At 44.8% G+C, this 6440-nt stretch overlaps 1 protein-coding gene across 1 annotated transcript in view; it reads left to right on the forward strand.

Moving 5' to 3' along the window:
• Positions 1-1374: 1374 nt before the first annotated feature.
• The window catches only part of ptpn5 (protein tyrosine phosphatase non-receptor type 5), a 22916-nt gene continuing 17850 nt past the window's right edge, over positions 1375-6440 (forward strand). Inside the window, exon 1 of the mRNA XM_035416875.1 lies at positions 1375-1758. The gene's annotated coding sequence lies outside the window, so the exon portion shown is untranslated. The remainder of the gene's footprint in view (positions 1759-6440) is intronic.

Consider the following 6440-nt stretch of genomic DNA (forward strand, 5'->3'; position numbering starts at 1 on the left):
GATTCATGAACTCCAGCAAATATAATACGTTTTTCAGCCAAACCTCTCCATGAAACTTAAACTTGACCGTGAATTAATTTTTCTGCAAGGATATGATCCCATGCCTCAAAATATCGTACAATACCTTAGCTTGTGCTATAAAGTGGTCAGACTTGAATTTTGTGGTTAGAACGGAAGAGGGCAACTCACAAGCACAACCCAAAGGATCTCAAGTTTCTTTGAAGATTCTGTTTAGAGGAATCATCAAAAATCCCCACACTATGTCGCCAATCTCCTAGATGGTCAGAGATGATGACTCAGCCATGTTATACTCGCAAAGGGAGGGTGCAGAACGCAGTACTGAAAACAGGTGAGGATATTGGTGACACTTGTTTTTGGAGGAAATTAATGTTCCAATTTTTGTGCATTAACTAATGATGCAAGAACACAAGAAACAGCTGAGGTGCCAAATGTCCAATTACATTTGGTCCCCTAAAATGAAGGGACTATGTATCAAAAAGGGTAGCAATTCCTACATGGTTCAGGCAATATGACTTTAAATTCTTGGTAGACATAATAGTCAGACATGGATACACAAACCTGTTATTGAGTTTAGTCTTTTGTAGTTTTTGCCAGGTTTGTAGTGAAAGGACTGCAGATGCCAGGTGTTCGCGTATGTGTGTCTGTGTGTGTGTGTGTGCATGTGTGCACGCGCGCGTGTGTGAGTGTATGTGTGCTGTATGAGTACTGTGCAGGAGAACGTGTCTAAGTGTGTGCATGTGATTGTGTTCTCTGTTGGTGTGTATATCTGTTGTGTGTTTGCGTGTAGGTGCCTCTTTTCCTTCATCCATATTTCATTCATGCTTCCTCCATGTTCCCTTATTTCCTTTTATGCTTTATTCTCAAAGGGATGGGGGAAGGGGAGGGGGAGAGAGGGAGAGAGAGAGAGAGAGGGGGGGGAGATATGGAGTGAAAAATGAAAATAGTGTGTCTCTGTGTGGGTGGGTGGGCTTTGATATCTTTCCTGTCAATCAAATCATTGAGCTGAGAGGACAAATGGAAAGGAAAAAATGGGGGGTGGGGGGGAGAGAGAGAAAGAGAAATGGAGACAGAAAGAGAGGGAGAAACTGAGAGGGAGAGAGGATGGGATGTAGCCTACACAATTTAATCAGTGAAGTGGGCGGTAAAGACTGCAGCGCAATGCCATTGGGGGGGTGGGGGCGGATGGGGGCGGGGGAAATGGTTGTGGTGCTCGGGGCTGGCAGTGTGTGTGTGATGGGGGGGGGGGATTCTGAGTGATATGCAATGATTTCTGGAGGGCTCTTCCTTTCTCTCTCTCTCTTTCTCTCTCTCCCCCTCCCCCCTCCCCCTCTCACTGTTGCCAAGGATACCGAACAGACACCTAGCTACCTAAAGCAGCCTGCGGATCTAGCCTCACAAGCAAACAAACAAAGCGAGACAACATCATCAATATCAACAATACCTCCCCCCAACCACCTAAAAAGAAGACACAAACAGATAACCCCCCGTCCCAAATCCTTTTAATAGCAGAAATCGTACCCCTGGGGCGGTGAGGGGAGAGAAGGGGGGTGTTACAGCAACCTGAGCAATGCGATGGAAAGGTCTGCTCTGTCACAGTATCGGCTCCCTGGGTCCGGCACCCCCCCCCTCCCCACATACCCCCCCACCACAACCTCCCCGCCGCTTGCTGTGATGTGAATATTAACGATGCTGTACAACCCGCTGCTGTCATTCTCGCCGTCTTCTCCGGGTGGAAAGGTAGGCACCCCGTCTTCCGTGCACCTCTGTCCACTCCTCTACCTCTCGTCTCTCTCCCTTTCGTGTTCAGTGGTTGCTGTAACGTTCGCACTCTTATTTTTTTCTCGTTGTTATTGCTGAGGTTGTGCTGGCGTTAGTCGGCAGGAGTGTCATCTGTTGCATTGCGCATGAAAGACCATGTGTGTTATCTAGAGGTACAGCGGGGTTCGTGTGTGCTTGGGTGTCTATACGGGACGCATAATGCTGCTAAAATATAAAAGATTATTATTTTGATATTAACTTGAATATGTACGTATAGGTTATGTCCGTGGGTTCCATGGATCTTTTCAGTCATTGTTAGACAGCAGACAGCAATCTCACACCTGCTGTATTGGGTTATTGCTCTTTAATAAAAGGAGTGGCTTGTATAGACAGACTGATACCAGACTGTCTGTGCTGCATAGTGAAAGCTAGCTTGAACATAAAGACTGTGTATGGTATTCAGGACGAATAGCGCGCATGGATGCAGTTGGTGTACGGGCACTCACACTGCTAGGTTTGGTCCATGGGGATGACCAGCGAGGAGCAGCCTTATTACCACGGCAACCTGTCTTCCCTTCTGCTGGCTCCCCCCGTGCCGCGCCGCGCCGCGCTTTGCATGGTGAGGCGCAGAGCACTTTAGCCGGGGCTCTCCGCATTTATCACCATTAGCATCACCTTCATCCGCTATTCGCTAATGTAGCGAGGCCAGTTCCGTGAGGTACGACTCCACAGACGCAGAGCACGTTCCCCGCGCAGCATCCGCAAATTCGGACACCGTTGGTTTTCATCGGCATACTCGGATGTTTTTATCCACCATAACACGTGCTAGCAGAGGATGCTTTGAGCTGTGTGTAATATTATTGTTATCCCTCAAGGGCTTTATGGGCACCTTTACATACCGTGACTTACGTCTGCCATGTTGTATAGCTGGATATATGCTTTCAGAGCCTACTCGGTATTTATCTATGATTTTTTTTTTGTTCAAGACCTGTTTCTTGTCCACTGTCGCACTTGTAGCTTTGTAATATTTTTTTCATTCATAACCTCTGGCAGAAATTGCGAGTGATTTTCAGCTTCATGAATGGGGGCAGTAAATTTACCATGTTGTTGATTAAGGTGTATTAAATAGTGTTGATCTGTGGAGTGCCATAATTACTGGTACATGCTCAGTGATTAGCTGGACTCGACCATGTTCAGCTTGACCCATGTTCTTTTTATATGGCAGAGATGGGTGGTTCTGTCTTTGTTCAGTGTTGTGCAAAAATGACAGTTTACGTTGAGAAAGATCAAAATATATGAGAAATGTGGTGATAAAGCCTGTTTGGTGACAGCATTATAAGCAAGAATAAATTCAGCCATTCATAATACTGCTGGCCTTTAGTGATCAATGATTTGTGTATCACAGGACGTTAGGAGTATAACGTGGGCATCATTCCCCCCCCCCCCCCCCCTTGCTAATTGCAGGAGGTGAGATGCAAACAACTGATGTAAAAAAAAAAACCTTTCACAAACTGCACTACACAGTGTTTATTTATTTATTTATTTATTTATTTAATGCATTTAAATTGATGCATCATTGCAATCAAATGTAACTGATGTCCTTACTGTACAACCTTTCAGTGTATTCATCAGATGGCCCTGTTCACTTTTTTTTCATTTTCAAAAAATTATGTAAAAAAGAGCAGCAGAAGCTGCTCCTGCCACTATAGCACCAAATAAATGCACGATAAGACTATAATTTGCATAAGTGCCCAGCAGGACAGATATGCAGATTTAATGCACTGACACAAGAGAGGGGAGGGGCTAATCCCTACTTGCACATTACAGAGAGGCCTTTTAAAAAGGGTTTAATTTAAACATACTACTTCCACTAAAGCCTCCCATTAACTCTTTTAGAGCTCCAGGAAATGTGGTTTTTTTCAGTTCCTCAATTCAGACAGCTATGGTGCCGGATATAACAGGACGGCTGCCAACACCGACTGCTAATTCTGAGAAATTCAAATGAGCCTGGTATTATTTTCTGTTTATAATGGCAGAAGAATGCTCCCTGTGAAATCAGGGGCCATTGAAAGAGACTTTTCATTTCAAAATGAAAAATTTGTTTAGCAACCGTGACCGCTCACAGTTTGGGGATTATTATTTGCTGTGCGTCAGGACTGGTGTTTCGTTTGTGAACTCGAAAAGAACTGGGGAAAACTGGATTTAAATAACCCAAGGAATAATAAAATAAAACACAAAATATAAGAAATATTTTACGGAGCTGAAGCCTTTCGCTGTGCAACATGCATGACATTACATTCCTTTAGCCAACACTCTCATCCAGATCAACTTAAAAAATGAAGTCGAGAAGTGCGTTCACACAGGATGCAAAGTAGTAGAGTCAGTAAATGTATGGCAAAAAGCGCTAGATGCAAATGTGAGTATGCAAGTATGTCCAGTTATCCTGAAGAATACATCAAAACTATTGTCACTTTTCAACATATTCTTCAAAGAAACTGTTCACGTCTCACCGTTCAACGTTTTCTGCAAAATGAAATCAAATTCGGCATAACCAAGAAATTTGACACATCTGGGGTATTCAGCATGCAGTGCATTAGCAGGGAGTGAAGCTGCTACGCTGGGCTGAGTCAGTGGCTGCTGGCTGTTGAGTCATTGTTGAATCATGGTTTGAGGGCGGGCTCAGCAAGTCCTCTCAGATGCCTGGCCTTAAATTCAGCCATCGCGCTCCCTGGATATGCCCGCTAAAGGGGAACCGCTACCCGGTCATGACCATGTATCACCCCCAGATGATGCAGTTTTAACCATGTAATCAAAAACACTGGCCGGCAGAAGCTCCACACAAATTTCCGTAGGGAAACCGTGTTTGACCGGACTGGATTGGACCTCACATGGGTGTGGCTTTGTCATGTTCACACATGCAAAGAAAGCACTAGTGGTGTGCTGGCTTTGGAAACTGAGATACACCTGAGAACCATCTGAAAGGACGGGTCTCGTGCCACTATGCTGTCAGTATGTCGGCCATTTGTGAAGTCTCGTCTGACCATCTGTCCCTGAATTTGAGCAGTCATTCCACTTATCTTCCTCTGTAATTCCTGGCTTTTCACCTGAAACTTTGGCCTCTGCTTGCAGTAGGGCCTCGGGGTGGCCATTTCGGAGTGTGGGATGTTCTGCTCTTCCATTTCTGCTCTCTGTTTTGAATGGCTTTCATACAGTCTCTGGTGGCACAGCACCTGGATGTGACTGACGCTGAGCCCAGATTTGGCCTAGAGGTCTCTGTCATCATCAGTCCACAGTAAAAATGCATTATTGATGCAAACCCACAATGATGGCAGGCTCTCACCTGAGAATCCGCCTCAATAATTAATAACCCTGACGTACAGAAAAGCGCATTATGATGATGGCATTTATTTCCATTAATTTTCCATCGCTCAGTTTACATAATCGCTTCCTAACCAGCTAAACTTCAGGTAATGAGTATTCTGGCATAGAAGGTTTTCATTTACATTTATTGAATTTGAATGATTTGTCTTCTCACATGCTTCAATCTCTCTGTTTGGTTGCGATTGGTCTGTCTGATGCTCCAGGGACTGTTTATTAAAAGGTTGTTAACCCAGGAGGACCTACCTGGCAGGCTGCTACATCACCTGTGGAGGTGCTGTACTTGAAGGTGGTGCGAGTGGAGTGTGTTGCGTGGTTCATTGCACAATACACAATGCACACTAATTCCATGCACAATACACTAAATTGTGTGTGCATGAGGTGTTTACCTGATACTTTAAAAGGTGATGAGATTCTAGGGACAGAGGGATATGGCTAGTCTCCATATCTGGTGATTAAAGACTATTCACTCTCATTTTTTTTGTAAAGGATAAAATAACAACTAAAATTAAGTAACTGAAAGGAAGCTAAGAGGAAAGAGTGTCACTGCAGCCATGGGAAGAGCAGCCAAGCCGAGCCCGGAGAACTGTTACAGGAAGCATTGAGCGTGGAGGACATGGTTACATTATCAGACTGGGTTTCATGATGAAGGGCTGTGCTGCTAGAAATCAATTTGTCAGGAAAACTGTGACCTCTTCCCATTCAGGCAGCAAACAAAAAGGCTGAAAAACTGAACAAAGCTGCTCTTAAAGGCTATTCGCTGGATTCAAAACGCATGCTCTTGCATTGGATGCTGCCATTCGCCACAGTCCAGTCTTTCAGATGTTCTAAAGTATCTCCTTAAATGGTGAGGATGGTCATTTTTTTAACTTTTTATATCAATATTGTCAGAAATTCTGGAAATGTCCGAGCGGGTTGTGGCTTAGAGGACAGCCTATAAGAGGGCATGTGATACGAGATGACCTCAGCGCCTAGTGTCAGTAGAATAGCTAACACTATCTCCGTATGCTGTGCAGACAGAAAAATCTGCAGTTTCACACCTATTTTTGAAAACAGTTTCGCAGTGACTTGGGCGGTACTCTGGTCCCTGGGGGGATTTTGGGGGGGTGGAGGATTAGAGAGAGCACAGCAAAACGACGCAGCATATGTGAGTCCAATACAGAAGATGACATCACCAGCTAGAGTCGGAATGAGAACGTGTGGTCGGTTCAGCTTAGCTGGGCACCTGGGTCTTTGGCTCAGGGAGTCAATCATATTTTCTGGCTGAGCCAAGCAGATGAAGG

This window comes from Anguilla anguilla, chromosome 5 (assembly GCF_013347855.1).
Source record: "Anguilla anguilla isolate fAngAng1 chromosome 5, fAngAng1.pri, whole genome shotgun sequence".
Lineage (NCBI taxonomy): Eukaryota > Metazoa > Chordata > Actinopteri > Anguilliformes > Anguillidae > Anguilla > Anguilla anguilla.